A 21,402-nucleotide genomic window follows, 5' to 3' on the forward strand; every position below is an offset into this window, starting at 1 on the left:
TGTCTAGAGATAAGGCTTAGTAGGGCTTTATTCTACAGGAGAAAGCAGCCCCCAATATACAGGTGAGCTGGGAGAGAAGCCCTGAAGATCTCCTTGATGCTGCAGGTCTTCAGGGGGGTTTGAGCCTGGCAAAGCTCAGTTTCAGTTAACTTCACAGTTATCTTCACAGGAGAAGACAGGAAGGATGAGCCCAAGGAAGGACCACGAGACAGGCACCCAGTGACCTCCACAAAGACTGTCCTGTACTAGCAGTAAACAGGGTGGGGCTGGGTTAACAGCTGGCCTCGATTAGCTGGTCCCTGGGTTCAGCCAAGGGGCCTTGGGGCCACCTCCTCTCTGCACTTAGTTAAACAAGACCAGGAAGCACCTAGACCCTATGAAACCCAGCACTCCTGGCTTCATATGCCACAGGCACCTGGATTCCCTATTCATCATTTGGTTTTCTTCTAGGATAGAATCTCCTGTATCACCATCAGGTTCAGGTGCCAGGATCCCAGGAAAATATCAATGAACTGCAGGAAATTTAGAGAAGGACAAAGCAAACTATTATCATGGAGCCAGAGAGACTGACTTTCTGAGCTCATGTGTTTAGCTTGGCTTAACAGCAGCTTAGCAGGGGCTTGGCAACTCAACTGTCTGCAAATATTTGAAGGGTGTAAACACCAAGGACAAGAGAGAAATCACTGAGGAGTTTTACAGAGTTGGCTGAGCAGGAATGTAGGCACTCACCATCACTGCTAAATAGGGCTTAGGTCTCTCCATGTGAGTTTCCTGAAGCTCCCTGACCTTACAGCTGCTCTCCAGGTCTCTGCAGCACCTGTTGGGTCATGATGGGACTCAGAGAAGCACACACAAGCCTTACCTCGGGTTTTATACCTGCAGGTGCTAATAAGGAGAAGGTTCTTGGATGCTGATGCTCACCAAGGCAAGGGCAAGTGGTACCCAACACCACATAGCCCTGTTCCCAGCAGGTTGTCAGATTGTTCAATGAGCACTCACCCCACCTACACCCTGTTTTTCTCTTCTATCTCTACCAGTTTCAAATCTAAAGCACAGGATGAGGGCTCATTTTTAGCTGAAATCTTAGGACAGGCATGGCAAGAAATGTTTTTCTAATTCATAATAATTCTGCAATATTTTTTCCAGTTTGGTCAGCCAAAAACATCCTTTAATTTCCCTTCCAAGCTCCTGAAACAATTAATTTTAGCGTTTCATAACTATGTTTGGATTTTTCAGTTTAAAGTCACGCTTACTTTCACACTTGAAGGGTTAAAACAATCGCTCCAAATCAAAATATTTAATTTACAGTCAAAGAAAATACTTCATCTTTCAAGCTAACTTCTGTGGCTTCACAGAACTGCCAGAGAAACCCCCCAAAACAAGTCACCATGTCTCATGTCTCATAAGGTGACTCCAAACTGTTTGGATACCCTGGAGTGACGTTGCTAAACCCCAGACGAGGATACATCCCAGTAGGCACAAAAAAATTGCTTACGGAAGGGAAGATTCAAATTTAGAGTGGCTGCCTATCTATAAATAGTCTGCAGAACTAAAATACATTCCAGTCCGGCTGGAAATGCCTTTTTGCCTCGTACTCATAAACACTCCTGCCTTTTATAGTCGAAGCAAATATTTGGTTTCTATAGTTATAACACTGAGTACCCAGTGGTCTTTATTTTTAATCTGCATAGTGTTTGCTTGAAAAGCAGGGTAGTGGTTTGTGGGGACCCTGGAGGAGTCTGGACCACAGGTGCATCATTAAAAATAAACCTGTGAACAACACAAAAAGCCCTCCCCAAAGTACCCAAAGGCAGAGAGGTTCTCCAGTAAACAGCATTTGGCTTTTAGATGCGGCTCTAAGTGCGCTGAGAGCGAAAAAGGCCAAGGATCCGGTGATTGCTAATATAATAATGAGGCTCTGTCCTACTAATCTGATGTTCTCAAAGCACTTTGCAGGCATTAATCATGCTCCCAGCAGGGCACGGTGGGGATCATCACTCCGAGCACGTTGCAGGGCCCAGGGCGGATGGGGAGAGCCGTGCGCAGCCTCAAAGATCGTGGATGTCCAAGGAGGGGGGGTCAGCATGGCTTTATGGATACATACACTCAAAAAGCCATGGCCACCTGCCTGAAACTTGCCTTCAAAGGGGCCTATTTATCTCTCTGACAGCAATACACACCAAAGCCCTGTTATTCAGCGCTTAATAAATCAAACAGCCGTCCACCAGCATTCCTGATGGAAGGAAAAGGAAATTAAAGGTGACCTGCTTGGCTTGGAGATCACAGGGCGCTTCCCCATCCACTTAGAATAATTTAAGATGATTAAATCCTGCCTGTAAGAACTAAACAGGTTTCACTTATTTTCATGTCCCAGTTCGGAAAGGATTTCAGGGTGGGATATTGGGCTTCCCAAGGGATGCCTGGAGATGATGGTGCAAACCCAATACCTCCATCCCTCCAAGCACTGAGCTAGCAAATCCAGACTTGTCCATAGGCAGTGCTTTCCCTGGAAAACACCTGAATCCAGCTTCTTTGCAAATCCACAGCTGTTTCACTTAACACACCTGAATTGATTATAAGCCTGGACATGCCAAGAGGATGATGGGGCAGGAAGGGTGAAAGGTGAGTAAGCCCAGTCTCAGTTTTAGCAGGGCTGGGCTCCCACTGGCCAGCCAGAGACCTGTTTCCCCTGCTCATGCTCAGGAATGAGGGCTGTCCTAATGCCTCATCCTATATTGTCTTCCAGCAGGAGAAGAGACTCACACTTGCTGAAGTCTGCCTGGCACACTCCTGTGCCTGTTTCTAATGGGTGATGGATGCCAAAGTGTCAGACAATTTTATGAAGCCACATCCACCTGGGACAATTCCCCATTTCAGCTCTTCTACCCAGCTGCAAAAAGACAAGGGAAAGCTGCATGGGGAAAAAAAGCATCTGGAAGCACGGGGATTTACTATGAGAAGGAGAACATTTCAAATTGCCCCAGAGGGGCAAGTTTCTGCATTACTCATGCAGTCTTGACCTCTTGCTTTATTAGGGAAAGAGAATGTTGAATTATCCCAGGCCATGGCTGTCCTCACAGTACTGGATGTGAAGGATGGGTAACAATGGGGGTAAACAGCCAGTCCAAGACCTAATTTGTGGCAAGGGGCTGAAAAGAACTGAGCACATCCACTCATGGAAGTCAAGGAGCCGCTGCTCCCTCCCTTAAATTCATCAGGAATGAACATGGATGTTCCAGGTGAGATTAAAACCCTTTCCATGGCTTTTAGTTACTCACACAGTGATCTGGGTAGAATTCAACCAGCGTTTTATACCTCAGCAGAGGGAGTTCAGACATCCCCACCACCCTTGCCTCCTCCCAGACCTGACTCTTAACTCTTGCTTAAAGGCAGAGCTGCTGGAAGAACCTCATTGTCCTGCTGTGGGCAGGCTGCCTGCTGGCCACAGTGGGGTATCTTGGATGCCTAGAGCCAGGCTTTCAGCTCTCAGCAATTGCTTCTGCCTTAATTTACCAAAATTAAAGTGTCACAGAGATGCTTTCCTAAAAGGAGAGGTAGTACCAGGTTCACCAGGGTGCTGTTGTGCAGCCAGGGACACTTGTGCTCCTGGAGTCTCTGCAGAGATGCCACCCCTCCACGGTGGCACAGAGTCCTGAAACCCTCTGAACACTGTGATTTGCTCAGGAGCTGATGAGGCTCCAACACTGGCAGTTAGCACACTGCTACCTGCAAACAGCATGTCTTGGGCTGCTCATCCCTCCCTCCTCTCCTCCACAGCATTAAAATGCCTCGCGCTTGCTGTGTCACTGACTTCCAAACCTGTGGCCACTCTGCAATATTGATATTCTTGTATTCACTGTCAGCCATCTCAGAGCTGCATGGAAAAGATCTACAGTAAATTGTTTCCGTGCTTTAACTCCTTCCTTGGATTCCCAATGCATTTCCAAGCAGTGGTGGGAAAGCTGAACATCACTTTACCAAGCACTGCATCAGCACTGCTGTTTCAGAACCAAACCCTGGACCCCATCTCTGGCTGAGAAAACCCCAGCTTGCATCAGCTGTAAAACCTGATGTGTTTTGGGGTGCTGGGGGGCGCATAAGATGACTTTGGGCTTGACCCAGTGGCTACCAGTGGCTCCAGGAATCCATGTTCCTGGCGCTGGAGACAGCTCTTACATTGTAGTGGAAGAGATTCTGCCCTCTGTAGGCTCAAAGAAATGCTGAGCGGTTCTAGGATGGTACACTCATCCCATTTGGGACTACAAAGCAAGACCAGTGTTTGTGACATGCAAAAAACCCCATTTCAAACCCATTTCTTGCAAAAATTGCCCTGTTCACCTCCTATGACCTCTCACAGCATCACTCTGATTGTACAAAGCTGTCTTTTCCCATTCTGCACATCTGCGTGCTCCCCAGGCAGGTTCCTACAGCAGCTGGGAAGCTCCTTCATGGAATCCTGAAGTTATTTGGGCAAGAAGGTGAAAATGCCAATGATTACAATCATTACTTCATCACGTGGCACCATGCAGAGCATCCAGGAACCATCCAAGGCTATACAAGAAGAGCACATAGGAACTGCACTCCAGGAAGAAAGACCTGTTTGTGTTTCTTATGCACAGCCTCACAAGATGAGTAAAATGCTTGTGGCTTTGCTGATCAAGGCTGGGTGAAAAGCTTATCTAGGATGCCACACATGAGCAAGAACTGATGGGGATAGAGGTTTTATATGATATAAGGTGTGATTTTAACAGCCAAGCTTCCTTCAGCCTGGCCCAAGCCATCACTGCAGCAGAAACACAGATTTAGGGCTGGATTCTCATTTCAGACACTCAGGTTAACATATAAACAGTCTCCACTTGTTTTAAGCTCTCCTGGATTTACATCTCCAAAAGGCTGCAAGAGCTGCCACAGCCATCAAAAGCTGCAGCCCCTTGGCATTCCTCCAGGTGCCACAACTTCCCTGCAACTTGGCTCAGCCTTAAGTGCTGAATACAAGAAAGCTGTGGATTGACAACAGCAATCTCCCATCTGCCAGCTGGGTAAATTCCCTCAGTTTTCCAGAGGAAGATCTGAAAACCTGCTCAGATATGGGAGGTTTTGGCTTGGGCACGCTGAACACTCAGTGCTCGGTATGTCTCCCCAGGGACCACCTGGGATCTACTAGCCTGGGTCATGGCCAAAGGCCCTCCAGCCTCTTCTCTATCCCCAAAGTGCAGCTGGTATCACAGGTACCAGGGAAAGGTGTAGAAATCCCCAAAACTTGGAAATCACTTGACTGTGGGAACGGCATCCCCCTAATGCAGGCAGCACAAACTGACCAGGGCTAAGCAACCCCCTAACTGCAGCTGTGGCCAATGCAGAGAAACAGATCAGATAACAGTGCTCCAAAGCTGTTTGTCTATGTTTTAATGTCATTAAAAAGTGGAGAATCTCCTCCTCCATAAAAGCATTGGTTTCCTCTGGGAGCCTTTTGGCTGCTCTGTTGAGCCAGAGCAATCCAAAGGCTGTGTGGAAACAGGAGATAGCAACAAGAGTTGTCAAAACTCATCCTACAGTCTTCAGAGATGGAGCTGAGCTGCAGCAATGGAGCTGTGCCCACAGAAAGCTGAGAGTCACACATTAAAATGTGGTGACCTCTCTGGTGCTGGTGCCGTGCAATCCCAGCAGGAAGGACAAATAAGTAATTTTCTTCTCCTCTTGTTTTTCTCCTTTGTTGTAAGTTTTTAGAAACTTAACAGCCAATTTTTTACCATTATTACTATTTTTCTTCCCTTTGCAAGAAATGCCTACTGCAGCAGATAAAGCTGGGAATCATCCACAGTTCTTTGCCCGCTGTTATTTTGCCTTTTGTGTTTATTTGCCAGCTCTCTGAGGACATGAAGAGGCTGGTTATAAGAAGTGCCCTTTTGGATGAGCACCAGGCATGCCAGGGAGAGACAAGAAGAAAAACTCAATTCTTGACTTCTGCACTCAGATCTCACCTTGCTCCCCCCTCTATTGATGGACTGCAGCAGCAGTAAGACAAGCAGGTAGCCAGGAGCTGCCACATACTCCCACTTGCCCATGCTGGAGTGTCAACACTGTCAAAACCCCTATTATGATACTCTTTCACCTGCTGTTTGCCTTCCCTGAGCTGCTGCCCTACAGCTGACCCAGCTTCACAGCACTGGTGCCTGTGGCTCACATCCTGCTCTCAGATACACAACACCCTCAGGCTCTGTGAGACATCCCATCTCATCCTCCTTATTTCTCACCTCTTGCCAGCCATGTGTGAGATCCAGGGTTTCCCCCAGCCCTTCCCTTTTGCCAACACCTCCCTTCCTCCATTCCCATTGCTTTCCATCATAGCCTTCAGATATTTTTGGTACTGGGGGAAGGAGGGCAAGGAAGAGCCAGTTCTGCTTTGTTTCAATCCATTGCTATTGAATGAGAAGGAGAGGGCTGCAGTGGATGGGCCCTTGGGAATTGGCTGATCCATCCTCCTATCAAACCCAGGGGTCCCTATGGAGGAGCTGTCTAGTGAGGCCAGACAGCTCTTGTTATATTTAGGAAGAGCTTCCCCTTCTGTATTGTCAATTTTATGCAGCAGGAAATCTTTTATTGGATATTTTATTTTAAAATAATAACACAAAACAACAAAAAATCACCTCATTTCCTGGACTCTTCCTCTCTGCCTCACTTCTTTCTTTCTGTTTTCCCTGGTTTTTTTGTACTTGTTTCTCAGCAGCTTTCCCTCTACATCCAGCTCCAATCCTTGGATGCCAGCATGGACCTCCACTGCCCTCACAGCTGCTGCATGGGAGGAATCGAATGCCCTGAGCTGCTTCCTGCACCTGGAAAACTGCTCCAGGGAGCATCCTTGTGCAAGTCCTGCTCCAAATGCCATTCAACACGTGAAGCTACCCCACTGACTCTGGCCAGTGTTGGAACTGACCCTTGGGGCACAGCAGGAGCACGTGCAAGCTGCTCTTCCACATCCATATGCTCCATCCGGAAACATCAATTCTCTTTCTATAGGAAGGCAGGTTATCCTGGGGCAGAGGAAATGTTTCCTCTTCCAGGCAGGATGTTTGCAGTGAGCCTAGAGTGAGGTATGTACAGAAACCTCCTGAAGCAGAGGTTTCAGTAAACACCTCCCAGCAAACAGCCTGGACCAATGTTAGTTCTCTTGGAGCAGATGAGAACCAGCCCTAGGGAAACAGCCAAAGACAGAAGTAAAACTTCATCTTACCCTTGCCAAAATTGGGCAGAGCATCCCCACTAACCAGAGTGATCAGTATATGGGGAGATCTCCAGGCATGGGCTGCCTGAAACCAGGAAGATGGTGTCCAGAAAGGAGTTTTTATTCTGCACTTCCACTGAATTTTTCTCTTGAGTATGAAAAAGCAAAGTTTTAAAAATAATTTAAAATTTTTCTGGCCCCAAGCGATGATTTATCCAGAATTTCCCACCTCAGTATGTTCATATAGTTGAGATCTCAGCCCTTCATCTGGGTTAATGCATAATTCCTGATGCACAGCTCCTCTCTTCCAGGTACCAGGCAAGGTACCTGGCTTCAGGTTTGAAGACAAAACTTCTAAGAAAATTGGCCCTTAAAAAAATTTAGGGATTTGGGAATTTCAACCCCAAATGTTGCATGAGGTCATTAGCTAAATCAGAGCTTCACCCTTTTAGTATTCAAATCACAGCCTCCAACACTGCTTGTGTGAGGAGATAAAGTGGTGGCTGAGCAATAAGCTCTTCTGGATGCTGATAAACCCCCCCTTTTAATTGCTTGATGTGATTGTAATTATTTCATTTGCCTCTATTTCCCTCTCAACACAAATTCAGTTCCCTGTGAGATCCAGCACAGTGCAGCTCTGCACTCTTTCTCTCTCATAATCTTTAGGGATGAACACCAGGGAGTCAGACGGGTAAATATGAGCTGTCCACATACTTCAACAAGGTTTGATTCCTAGTAAAATTAGAAATTTTCTGCAACACAAATAAAAATACATGGATTTGAAAAATGTCAGGGTTTTTTTGTGTGAGCAAACCATCCTACATCTTGTTGCCCTACTGTGGGACATGCCTGAGTGGTGCATAGCTGGTTTTACCACTAATGATGGGTCAGTCCATCAAGGTTTATTTTGATTTTATGACCTTTACGAGAAAGTCTTGTGTAGCAATGATTAAAATAGCAACCATCTCCTGTTTGTGCTGCAGTGAAACTGTCTGACATCAACACAGACACGGCACCAAGATGGAAAACATCACCCTTCCTAATTCATCCTGTAAACACTGCTGGCCTAAACTCATCAAGCCAAACAGGTGTTGGACTGACCCAGTGCTTCCAGATCCCCCAGCATTCCTGCCCATTCATGCAGGAGACCCAGCAGCCTATTTTCCCATAGGGATTTGCAGAGCAGGGTTAGGGAGGATGTCTGCACTTATGCCAGAAGCCTCCCACACACGGTGTGCTCATTTACTCTATCTCTTCTTTCTGCTGAACCTGTCCCCAGGGCTGATCCTTGTCATTGTCAGCAGGGAAACTCAGACCCACCAAAGCCATCCCTCAAACCCAGCAAAGCCATCTCTCCTGCACAAATGTTGTACTGGGCTCATATGAGTATGGATCACAGCACAAGGAAATAAGATTGGATGGCTGGACTGTGCCAAGGGATGGAAACTTGCTTTGCCAGCCAAAATTTCCAAAACCGTAATAATTATGATGATTTTGATGATGATGATGATCTGGCATCTGATATTCAGAAAGGACCAATCACCTTCCTAAGGAAAACCTCCTTGCACCAACTTCAGACCTGCTACTCCTTCCAACCACTAGCAGCTAAAAGCTGCAGTTGCCCTACTTGCATTTCTGCTTTTCTTATTCTTTATTTCTTTAAAACATTCACATGAATGAAGTTTGTTTGGGGAAAAATTACATCACTTGGGCTGAAGGAAACTTCCTGCTTTTCTTCACTTTATTATCTCATGACTGCTGTCTCTTTGTAACATGCTCACTTCAGTGTTTTGAGTTCTGCTACATCACTGAGATCGGTGGAGGGATGCAGAGGCATGAGTCGGAGGGCATGAGGGCAATGCTGCCTTCTTGGCCAAACTTCTTCCTTCTCATTGCTTCCCCCCAGCCTACTGCTTTTGCCAAAGCACACAAAATTAAGGGCAGAAGGTTGAAGGGGATATTTCAAAGATCTCAGCCCAGGTCCTAACCAGAATGCCTCCCAACACAAGAAGCCATTCCTTCAACTCTGAGAACAGATCCTGAGAACTTACACAAAAATGCAAGAAATCCACAACCTCTTAGCAAACAGAACAATCCTGTTTCCAAAGGCTTGGTCTAAAATCCCAGATTTCAAGTCCTCCCAGCTTCACCCACAACCACTGGCTCCATCACGCAGACACGCAGGTATCTGAAGGCTCTGAAGGCAGACGAGCTGCAGAACTAAAGGAACTACAAAGGTAATTGGGGACACATTTCAACCTCAGAAAGGCTTTGGGCGCTTATGCAGTGTTAATGATAAGATAATTTAGAAATATTTCAACCTGACAACATAACGTATCAGCTCTGGCTGCAATTTAGTGCGTGTTATCAGGTTTTTCATTACTTTTCCCTCGCTGTGATGGATTCCAAGCTTGCTGTTATTACAGCCATTACATCCTTGATTTTAATGGGGGGTGCTTGCAGCTGTCACAGCGGGCTGAAAATATATTCTTTATGTCAGATAGCACAGGAGACATTTCCTCCTTGAGTCACTGACAGGTCACCTCCCCAAACCAATTAGCTAATTGTCTCCTATCACTCCCTGAAGAGCAAGAGAAATGAGTGACTTGTGAATGAACTCTGCCAATAGAAAACACTTGTTCTCTCTCTCCCTCCCTAATTTAAATTTTTTTTTTAAACCTTAATTTAATCTGTCAGCCATTCCAACAAACAAGGCAGTGTGCCTGCCCATTCCATGCATTCTGACTCTGCCAGACCATTTTATTTTTTGTAAATAAAGGAGAATAAAAATTAATAGTGTTTCTCTCCTAGTATATAGGCAAGCAAAGTGGGTCATCCACAATCACTGGGTCATGCTTGGGTCCTACTTCCAAACCTATCATCAGCTCTTCCTGGCTTGAACCTGATCCTCAAGAGCTGTCAAGGCTCTTGAATAGTGTAAGCACACACTTGTGTCTTCAGCTTCCATCAGTTGTGCCAGGAAGTGTTACTTTACTTGGCAGAACTGCTCCTCAGGCAGAGCCCTCTCTTGGCTCTTGGCTTCACCAGGATACTCAGCTGTCACTCTTACTTCTCTGAGCTCTGCAAAAGTGATGCAAGTAGGGGAAAATAAAGAAAAAAAAATTGCTCCTCACTGCATATATCAAATGAGTTGCATGTTGTATTTTACAGAGGACAGAGGGGAGTGGGGCTTTAGGTACAGCAGCCTGGAGAGAGGAGAGCCTTTCTCCTGGCATAGACAGGGGTGTGAGTGGATCAGGAGAGACATGCTGGTGTCAGTACACCCATTACAGGGGCAGCCACGGGGGCAAATCCTGAATGACAGACCCCTGTGTGCTGCTGAGCTCCACAAAGAAGCCCTGTGCCTGCCCACTCAACACCTCCCCTGCTGCTAGATGCTACTACAGCATTTAATTTAATTACACTATCATGGCTGAAATGCTCCAAGGAAACTGAAATATCTATTTCAGTTACCACTAAATCATATCTCGACCTTTTACAATCCCCTCTGACCCCATCTGATTCTGCAGATAGACCCCTAAATCACCCTTGACCAACATGACAGCTCTCTGTGGGAAGATGACTGGCTCAGTCAGAGCAGGGGGTGCTTCTAACCAGGATGTTAACAATGCTTTCTTTCAAAGCATCTCCCATGAGGTCCTCATACACAAAACTGGTGAAGTATGTGCAAGGTAACTGTGCAGGGAGGTGGGTCATGCTGGGGCAAGACACAGATTCAAAACACCACCAGGAAACACCATTTAAACATTAAGGATCATTTATCTTTGTTTTTAACTAAGGGGGTGGTCAAACACTGGTGCAGGCTGCTCAAAGAGGTTGTGGAGATCCTAAGCAAACTGTACTTGGTGACTCTGCTTTGGGAAAGGGGGTTATGTGAGGTGACTTCCAGAGGTCACTTCCAGCTTCACTGATTCCAGGCTTCAGTGAATGTTTCCCTCTCTCTCATATCCTACACCTTCCTTCTGAGCTGCTTGTCCCTTCCGTGCAGCTGCTCAGCACCCTCTCATCCTCCAATCCCCCAGCTCAACACAGGAGTTGAGACCCTCAATGGGTCAGGTTTGGGAGGAATCAAATGAAACAGCATGTCCTTTGTGAAAGCCAGGTATCCCGAAGGTGCAAATTGAGCCTGATGCTTTGGCTCTGGCTTCTCCATAATAATAACCTGGGATAATCATGGTTTACCTGAAGCTTTGCCTTACAGGGATGAGAGAAGGATAAAAACAGTAAAGATCATGATTTACTGAGGTACAACACTAATGGAGGTGGTAGAAATACACCTCAGTCAGACAGAGATGGTTAGGACAGGAATGTGACCTGCTCCTTCATTATTCAAGCATTGCTGGACTTGAGATAAAACCTGTAGTCACCACAGCAGAAACACTCCATAGAATGGCATTTTCTTTACTGGGCTTTTGAAGGAGTGGGAGGGACAGTGAAATAAACTGACAGACAGCAAAATATCTTAAGGTTGGGAGGAAGATGAAAGCAGTGAGAACAAATAAGGAAAAAGCCAGTCCTCACAATCCTAGAAACACTCCTGACAGTTACAGGTTTTAATCCTTATTCAAGCTCACCCAGAAAGGTTGAACTTAGTTTCCCACAGCACCCTGACCCCACTGGCAGTGACCCACAACACTCAGGGAATGCTCATTAATCCAGCATCTGGAGGGTTAAGCACATTAGAAGAACCTGCCTCAATACATCCCTATCCACAGTCCCTTTTTCCCTTCGGGAAATGCTAAGTCACTCTTTAGCAAGAGGCCAGGCGAGAGGTTGCTTAGGAACTAAATGACTCCTCATTCTTAGACAGTGATGCTAGCTGGCACCCAGGGTGAGGAGTGTTCAGAGAGGGGCTGGAGCGTGGAGAAAGCTGCAAGCAAAGGGCTGCAGGGTCATCCCAAAGACAAACATCAGCAGCAATCACTTCTCCCTGCCCCTCCAGACAGCCACCCTGGGCTCTGGCAGGAAAAACCCTGGGTTGTTCCAAAAGAGGAACCCTAAAAGGCAAGAGATGTTTAAATTAGAAAGGTTTTAACAATATTGTAAGAGGTAGTGCACGAGGTCCTATTCAGTGCCAGGGTTTCTGCTGGCACTGTGTCCAATGGGAAGAAGGAGGGATGCTTCAGGAGGAGCAACCTTTCATCTAGGATTTCAAAAACACTTTCAAGACCCAGATGACATGCAGCACACAAGGCTGCCAGCTGTGTCTCCAAATCACTCACAAGAGCTGCCCTCTTTTAGGTAACAAAGAAAAAAAAAAAAAACAAAAAACACTGCTGAAGAAGATTTTCCCCTAGATGCTTTTAGGAGAAGTTAAAAGCTTTGTAGAGAGCAGAATTATCCCAGAGGAAGCCACCACTAAGGCAGCTTCTCAAAGAGAAGTTGTGTCACTGAGGCTGTCCCATCCTCATGCCATCTGCCTGGGGGAAGCTATTTCAAGGAATCACATGAAGAAAGACTGCTGAGTCAACAATTTGGGCCCAACGAAGCAACAAAAAATGTAGGAAGAAGCCAAATTGTCAGATTTTCACTATGTGTGCTCTTGGGGAAAGGACTGATTTGCCTGAGCCATGCAGGGAGGCTTGGAAGTGGCAAGGCAGGGATATGAGAAGTCATATCCCTTTCTCCTCATCTGCTGAGATAGTCCAGCAGCTCGTGTTGACAGCTCTATTGAAGATTTTACACCATTAGCACTTGATGTAAAACATGCCCAGCTTTCAGACTTTGTAAGATAGACAATCCCAGCAGTTCTCTGGGATACACACTCTCTGGATGCCCAGGAAAGGAGGTCAGGCTGAGACAATGGATGAGCAGTTGATAAGGACCTCACTGGCAGGGAGCTGCCAGAGAGAAACTGTTGTTACTGAATGGTTTTCTGGATGAGCATAATGGAGTTGGATGCCCATCTTCTGAAGGATTTCCCATCCATCCACAGAGATCCATCTGAAAATCAGTCTAAACCCATTGTACTACAAGATGACATTTTGCAGCCACTGAGATTGGACTGGATCATGTCCTGTTAGATCTTCATGTTAATGCTTAAGTTAGTCCCTTTCACCCCAGATGGGCTTTGTACTCGAGGAGATGGAGCTCCCTAACACTTAAACAAAAAACCCCAAGGGCCAAGTTACACATCTAATAGTGTTTTCTGGGAAGGTCCTTCACAGATGGCTCTTTTCAGCACCATCAAAAATGATGGAGAGGATGAACACAAAGATAACCAGATAATCACACTACAAAACCAGGTAACTAGTTCTCAAAAGACCCGGCATCCTTGGCCCTGTATCCCTGAGCCCAGCAGACCAGCACAATGTCTACCACCTGGGGGGACAAATCTTCACTGCAGGAACCACATCAACACTCTCCATGGATGCAGAGTCAGTCACAAGAAGGTCAGGGCACCCAATCAGATGTTTTCATCTATCAGTTTCTGTACCATTTGATGGAGTATCATGGCTGAGCTCAGGATCCAGTAGAGTTTGAGATTAAACATATGTCTTGCAGGCATCCTCTCCCATCCTGTAGAACACAGATGTGAGAAGCACACACTGAAGCAAAGTTATTCCTAATGGACAAAACTGCAGCTTGCCAACCTGAATGAGAAGGATGCAAACTGGTCCTCTCTCCAGTATTCCCACTGCCTCCCTCCTGAATTCCTGTGGACCATGAATTCACGTGAGACCTCAGATTCATGTGAGAACTTTTTTACCCCAGGGTAATCCAACCACCTTAGGTCAGTTCCACAGAAGGAACACAAGAAATTGCAAAGTTCCCAGAATACAACCAGCTGGAGTAGCTGTAAACCAGCTCATGGGATGTCCTATTCTGGGCATGGTCTGTGCACATAAAGGTCCCAGCTCTCCTCTCCTCTCCCACATGTGGGTATCACAGCACTATTCTGGACAGAGCTGCCCAGACAGAGATGTGAGTTGCATGCCTGTAGTGTGATCATATCAAGATGAGTCAGTTCACTATTGAATTCTCATTTAGTGTCTTTGTATCAGCTCCCAGCCAGAAAACAAAATAACTGTCTAGAGAAGGAGCCCAAGGAGAATTCAGCTGGCTATAGCAGGTGCTTGAAACTCAGTGCAATATGCTAGCTTGCAACCCTTGTCTCCATCTTTCTCTAGGCCACAGATTTTTTGGCCAAGACAGAACAGATGTCAAGGAGTATCAGATTGAACAGTGGTTCTACATCACTATCTTCCAGAGTAGTATTCTCCAGCTCACTTCATTCAGGTCCACCACACCTTCTGGAGACGTAAGCAGGAACCCTTGAGGCTCCTGGGGGTATGGAGGGTTCATTCACAAGATGGTTTGATCAGTGAATGGTCTCCATGTTATAGCAAAAAATTAAAGCCAGAAGGAGCCAGAAACAAAACCACCTTCCACTCTGCAAACCCTCTGCCCCACACCAGGGCGCTCATAATACTCTGCCTTTTTCCAAAATTGCTAAATCCTATGGTTCCCTCTTTTACCCTACAGTTGTCCTTCCTGGCAGCTGTCTCAGCATGCTCAGGAGTTTCATCTAATATATTTTGACATTCCCCATCTTGCTGCCAGCCAAGCTTCACAGCTCCTCCTTGGGATGCACCATCCCAGGGTAGACAGATCCACATGCATTACTCCTTGTATACATCCCTATGGGATGAGAGGGATTTATTTCTCATGCCATTTCCCCTGCACAAAGACAAGAAGGAGCTTAGCACAGATTTGATTCAGATTTCAGTGCCTGCAACCAACCTCACCAAAACGTGCTGTACCGTTGTGTTCTCCTCAAGAACAATTCTGCCGATCTCAGTTCACAAAGAAGGGTGGAAATTTTCTGCCCAGACTTCCAAACTGTTGCCCAAACAACTCCCCTCCCTTTAGCCTGCCAAAGGCAGCTCACATCTGCAGAGCTGCATTTGCTGTGTGACAGCCAGCATACCCACCCTGCTCCCCACAAAGGGCATGGGAAAAGGCAGCGGGGATGGCGCACAAAAATGTGCAGATGGGAACGTGGCAGGGGAAGGAGTGGGAGACTTTGACCTGCAATTTGTTTGCTCAGCATTTCATCTCTGGATGAAGCAATGTTTCATTTGTGGAGGGTAGGAGAGAGGAGCCTGTGTACAAGAATAAATTTGGGAGAGGGGGAAGGGAACAGCTCTTTGCTACCCAGTTTTAAAGGAGGCAGCTTTTCCTGCACCTTGTCCCTTTTTCCCCTTCAGAAACCAAATCATGGAGCAAGAAAAGAGGACACACTATGACACTGTGGCCCATTTTCTCATTCAGGGATTTTGGAGGGTCATGAGAAGAGAGGATGGATGGTCATGCTGGTGACAACAGTAGCTTAAGACAGGGGTTTAACACGAGGATTTGAAAGGCTCCCTAAGACTTTGCCACCTTTACACTCATTCATCCTAAGATGAAAACTTGCTTCAGGCAGAAAAGATTTCCCTTTCTTGTATTTACTCAACCCTGTGTCCATCTGAAAGGTATCACCTCCATCCTCCTCACATGATTCCCAAGCTCTCAGTTACGTTTAAAAAAAAGAAAAGGAAAAAACCTCCCGAACCACCACTCAGCAAACACTACACTACATGGACACATGTTTTTGTGCTCACTTGAGCTAAACCTCCTCCACAATTTTTCCTTTGGCCAAATGTTTCTGAGTGGGAGCTGGAAAAATAAACTCCCCTGGCGCGGTGGGACGCGGGCGGATGGCCAGGCTGAGCCGAGTCCCGGGGGCTCACGGCCACGGGCACAGCCCTGGGAGCCCCTTCCCAGCCCTCCCGGCAGCACAGGCTGTCAGCTGGGAGACTTGGACTGGGAACAAGTGCCTATTGTCCCCTGTCAGGACTGAGAGGCAGCTTGGTGGGATAAAAATATAATCAAGTGGAATTTCAGCCTTCCTTTTTGTCCTCTTGGCTTTACTCTTGCTCTCAAGGCTGCATAAAGCCCCAGCATTGGTCCTTCTGCCTGCCTTGCTTTTAAACCTAGATAGGCAGCTTTGAAATGACACCTTGAGAAAATTATTATCATTATCATCTCCAGAACAGGTCTCTCCTATTATTACTATTATTTTTCCCTTCTTTGCTTTGCTGTACTGCTCCAGCCCACAGCAGGCTGGGGGTTTTGGATAGCATAATGGGGAGGGTTGCAAGATTGAACCTGGCATAGAGACCTGGGTGGTACCTGGTTTCCAGGGCACAGCTGAAGTAGTTTAAAGCAAGCATGTGTCAATGATTGCAAGGTCCATACTGCCTCTCAGGAAGAAATCATGGGCAGCTCTGTTGGGGCATGACTGCAGCTGATGCCCATCTGGTTTCTTTGGTGCCTCTGATTCCCCATGTGGGATAAATACACCAATTTCTCCAAGGCAACAGCTCCTGTGATCCTTGTGTGACATTTGCTGCACATATGCCAACTAATAATAATAAATATGCTGGCACTATTGCTGACAGGATACGCAGAGCAATAAAAAACAAACAACACTTAGGAAGGACAAGGAGAATAAAAGATGGCAAAGGAAAGCAGTAGCATGGAGTTAATGATCTGAGATCAAACTGGCCCTTTTTTCACAACCCAGTTAAGTGTATGAATATTGAAAACCTTCTTCATAATGCTCCAGCAGGGAAACACACAGCAAGTCTAACAAGTGAAGAAAAAATTAGCAGCCACTTTCCCTAGGAAAACGGGGACATTGGTAGAAGCTGGTTCATAAATTGGCCACAAGGATTAAAAAACCCTATTATTTCAAGAATCCTGTTGCAGGATGAAGGAGGGTCATGAGCAGGCACGAAACCCCTGCATACCCAGAGGCCAAATCCTACTCAGGCTCCACAGCATCTGCCCCATCCTCTTGTCTCCACAGCTCCCTCCCCAAGTGCCTGGGAACAGTGATGGTGAAAGACTCTGCAGCACATCTGCACCTTGCAGCCATCTCAAGCCAGAGGAGGACCCCAAGCATGTATCAATCAGTTTTACTTCCAGCAGACAAGGCCCTCCCCACTGCTGAAAATAAACCCATAAAGGCTAACTCAGCCTGCTGCAATAAGTTGGATGAATCCACCCAAGCAGACTGGTACTGCCTGGTGTTCCATCCTCTGTATCCCTCAATCCTGAAGCTGGACAAGCATGCAGTTGAGGAGCAGCTGTCACATGAAGACTGCCACCCTGACCTTGCTCCAAAGCATCTGCACTTTCAATCAGACCTCCTTACAGCTGGTTCCTTTTATTTTTATGGTGTCTGTCACTAAACAAGCCTCCTTAATACAAGAGGAAGATGAGGTTCACCTCAATTTTGTTTAATGCTCTGAACCAGAAAATCTTAAATTGCACAACAGGAGGTGAGATCTGCCCAAAGTATGTCCCAAGGAAACCCCAGGAGCAGGCAGAGTCTCCAGTTCATTTGGGGAAGATATTAAGAAGCTCTTTTTGCCTTAATGCAAGCAATCAAGGCAAGACTGCATGGGGCTCTGAGCAACCTGGTACAGTGCAAGGTGTCCCTGGCCACAGCAGGGAGCTGGAACTAGATAATGTTCAAGGTTCCTTCTGACCCAAACCATTCTGTGGTTCTATGATACCACAAGGTATTGCTCTGACATCAATACTCATCTGTTGATGATATTCCAGCACTGGAGGTAAGTGCAGTGATTCCCACACAGAGTGAAAAGACAGATAACATGAAGGCTGGTCTCTGGAAAGGCTGATGCAGAAACCAGATTCACTGGACAGAAAAATGCCACTGTTGCTTGGCTGGAAGCAATCAGAGTTCTGGGCTCTCTGGAGGCATCTCTGCTTTCCTGGGAAGGCCAGTGTTTAAAAAATTAAAAAGCAGGCAAAGCAGTTCTGAGCTCCCCAGGACTTTCTGAGCTTTTTTGGATGGTCTTCACTATGCAAATATGACTTTCTGAACTTTTTTGGGTATCACTGCATAAATGATTTTTGGCTGCAAACCTTTATGGTTACAGACCCAAATTCTGACCATTGTGACAAAGAACAAAATTTACCACACACGATTGCAACTGCAGCTTGTGTTTGTAAAGGACCACCACCTCCAGTTTTTCAAAGGATCATTCACAGGTCACAGCAATTAAAGATTTGGACCTGAAGCTTTGCTGAGGTACAGGCTGAACTGACCCAAAATAAATCAGTCTCATCTCTACTCCCAGCATGTTGCAGCCATGTGGTACTTGCTAGATTTACTCTCCTGACAGTTGAGATTTGGTTCAGCTTAGTAAATATAAGCCTGATGGAGTAGATTGTCCTCCACGTCCTTATTATCCCCAGGCCAAGAAAATTACTGGGAGTACCCAGCAAAGTCCCTGAGAACCCATGCCACCCTAAACCCTGTCCATGAGCCCTATCCATTACCTGGATGCTCGTGGAGGACTCTCCTGCCCATTTAAAATACACTTTTAGATACTTTTTAGACTGAGACCCCCACACAACACCACACAGACTGCAGCTTCTCACACTACCACATGCTTCACTGCCTGCTACAGAATAGCTGAAAGTATTTGAAAACAGCAATTAAGCATTTCTCAAGTTTGGCAGTGGGATTTATGTCAGCCAGGAACTGAGAATTGGTCTCAAAAAGTTATCACCTGATTTATTTCAAGGAAAACAAAGGAAATTGTAGAAGACACACAGGTTATGCAGAGCAGGACATTATGGGCAGAGCTGGACCACAATTCCAATATTGCCCTGTCACTGATACTCATCTATTGATGATATTTGCCCAGCACTGGAGGGAAGTGTAGTGAATTTCATGCAAAATGGAAAGATGGAGCAACTTGAAGGCTGGTTGAGCCATTTTCAGCTTAGAAGCAAACTCACACTTGCATGCAACAGGCAATAAACTCAATCTGCTGAGAAAAGCAAAGACAGGCTGTGTAAACTGAAAATGCCACCAGCAAGCAAACTTCAGCCCTGAGGCCCTTCTTGCTGGTCCTAAGTTTAAAAACAATGACTGAATTTTAAAACTTCATTTGCTTCAGTGCTCTAGGACCTGGCTTTTAATTATGAAATGGTAGAAAAGGACAGAAAAATATAAAAACATAATCAGCCTTCCTTTTAATTTAACAACAGCCCCCAAACCACTCAAAGAACTTGAAACTGGTGAGATAAGTGTCCTGATTTCAGAGAGGACGGGTGTGGGTGGCACCTCCCAGCACGGGAGGGGACGTTTGCATTGGCAGCCGAGGCAGAAAACCTCCACACAACCTAGGGAAAAGGAAAAATAAAAGAAAAAAAAAAAAAAAAAAGAAACCCACCCAGCAAAAAAACAAAAGCATTCCTAATAAACTGGAAATGTCATACTACATCAGGGATCACAAGATCGAGCCCAGAAAGGTCCAAGTGGCAAGAACATGCTGTTAAAAACAGATGGGAAAAACAAGCCGGGAAAGGTTGAGCTGTGTTTCTAAACTTCTGTTCCCCACACGGCTTTTAGAGCTGGTGCTGGTGTGGCTGGGGAGGAGTGGGGTTAATTACCAGCTGTCTGCATCATCCCAATACTCCCTGTGGAAACCTTATAAGCAGGAGGATGGGGGAAAGAGTTTTACACTAAAATTCCTATTCAACTTCGGAAATGTAGATTTTTCCAGTTTCCTAAGCACAGGCTCACCACATGTGGAGTCATATTAATAACACTGCTTTTCAAAATTTTAGCCTTGGTTTTGTGGAGCCCTGCTTGGAATGGGATTTGCTCCTCACAGCATGGCTGTGTCCAGGCAGAGGTTGAGGCTGGGTTTCTGGATTCTCTGCAGCACATGGGGATGGCCATGTCAGCCTTTCTGTGCTCATTCCTACTCACTTAAAGATGGACTTACAGAGGCAGCTTCACTCAGTGCCACTGAGTGCCAAACCAGCGACCAAAATACAAGTGCTGGGAAAAGTGTGTTCCTTATGGCAACCCCCTAAAGGCTACACATTATGTGGAAAGGAGAAAGGAAGACTAAAATAAATTGCACAGAAGGGGGTACCAAAACATGCAGCCTGCACAGAGCTGTGCAGAGGAAACCTCTGTGCCTGCCACCTCCACGCCCAGCTCATCGTCCCAAAGGCAACTGGAGATGAAGCTCCTGATGACAAACTCCTAAGACACACCAGATGGTACCAGCCATTCCCTGTGACCTTCAGAGGCCTTTTGATGTAACAAAATAAAAAAAGCTTATTGTTCTAGAGAACTATTTTATGTAATTCCTTCCCCCAGTCCTGAGCACATGAAGACAGGGCTGGACCCAATACAGCTCTGCATGCACAGGGACCTGTTTGGGGTCCATACTTTTCAAGGCAAGATCTGTTATTCAGAGAAAGAGGGTCTAGCCTGGAAGAACTCAAATACTTTTGAGCTCCAGCACCTGGAAGATCTCAAAAGTATTTGTAAATATTGGGGTTTGGCTCAAGTGCCTTTCTACGCAGGAAGAGCGTGGGGGAGAACACTTTTCGAAGCACAAACCAAATGCTATTCTGAAATTTAACAAGTTCGACTGATTTCCTCTATTATTTTGCATTCCTTCATGCTTTAGGCTCCAGAAGATGCCTAAATATCCAAGTGCATAGTCTTGCCAGCACAGCTTTTCCAGCCCAGCAGGAAGTAGGAGGTATCTTCAGGGAGAGCCTATTTTTGGCGAGCTATCCAATTCCAAACCAAGCCTTCAAACTTTTTGTTGTTATTAGTGGGATTAGGATAGCAGAGTGGGAGAGCTGAGGCATTCCCACAGCAGATCACATCGCTCACACTCCTTGTTCTCAGTGGTGAAAGAGGGGTTTTGTATGGAGGCATGACATGGCTGGAAGTGCAGGGCTAAAGTCCTGGGGGTTTGTTGAGGTCCTGAGCAGATATTTGGGCAACTGGACACTTGGATGCAGTTTAAATATCAAAAACCAGCTCTTAATTCTGAACAACTTATCCTGTGTGAAGCCAACATGGATGGAGAGGACTATTTTCTCTTTTACCCAAAATATTTCAAGTGAAAAACATGTATATAACAAAGAATTGCATTACAATAGTTTTTCACATTACCCAACATGTCTGTAGAATTACCAGCCAAGAGCAGGACACCTCAGAGCCCCTCTGCTGAACAATTACATTACACTAAATTAATTGCAACATCCAGTGTTGGTCTTTTTTTTTTTTTTCCTTTTACAACTCCTATTTTTATACATTT

The 21,402-nt window shown here is 46.0% G+C and overlaps 1 protein-coding gene across 4 annotated transcripts in view; it reads right to left on the bottom strand.

The window, feature by feature from the left end:
• Positions 1–21,402, bottom strand: part of GAB2 (GRB2 associated binding protein 2) — a gene marked incomplete at its 3' end in the record, with an annotated part of 91,931 nt that overhangs the window by 56,360 nt on the left and 14,169 nt on the right. The window lies entirely within an intron of this gene.

This window comes from Erithacus rubecula (genome assembly GCF_903797595.1).
Source record: "Erithacus rubecula genome assembly, chromosome: 1".
In the NCBI taxonomy this organism is placed as follows: Eukaryota; Metazoa; Chordata; class Aves; order Passeriformes; family Muscicapidae; genus Erithacus; species Erithacus rubecula.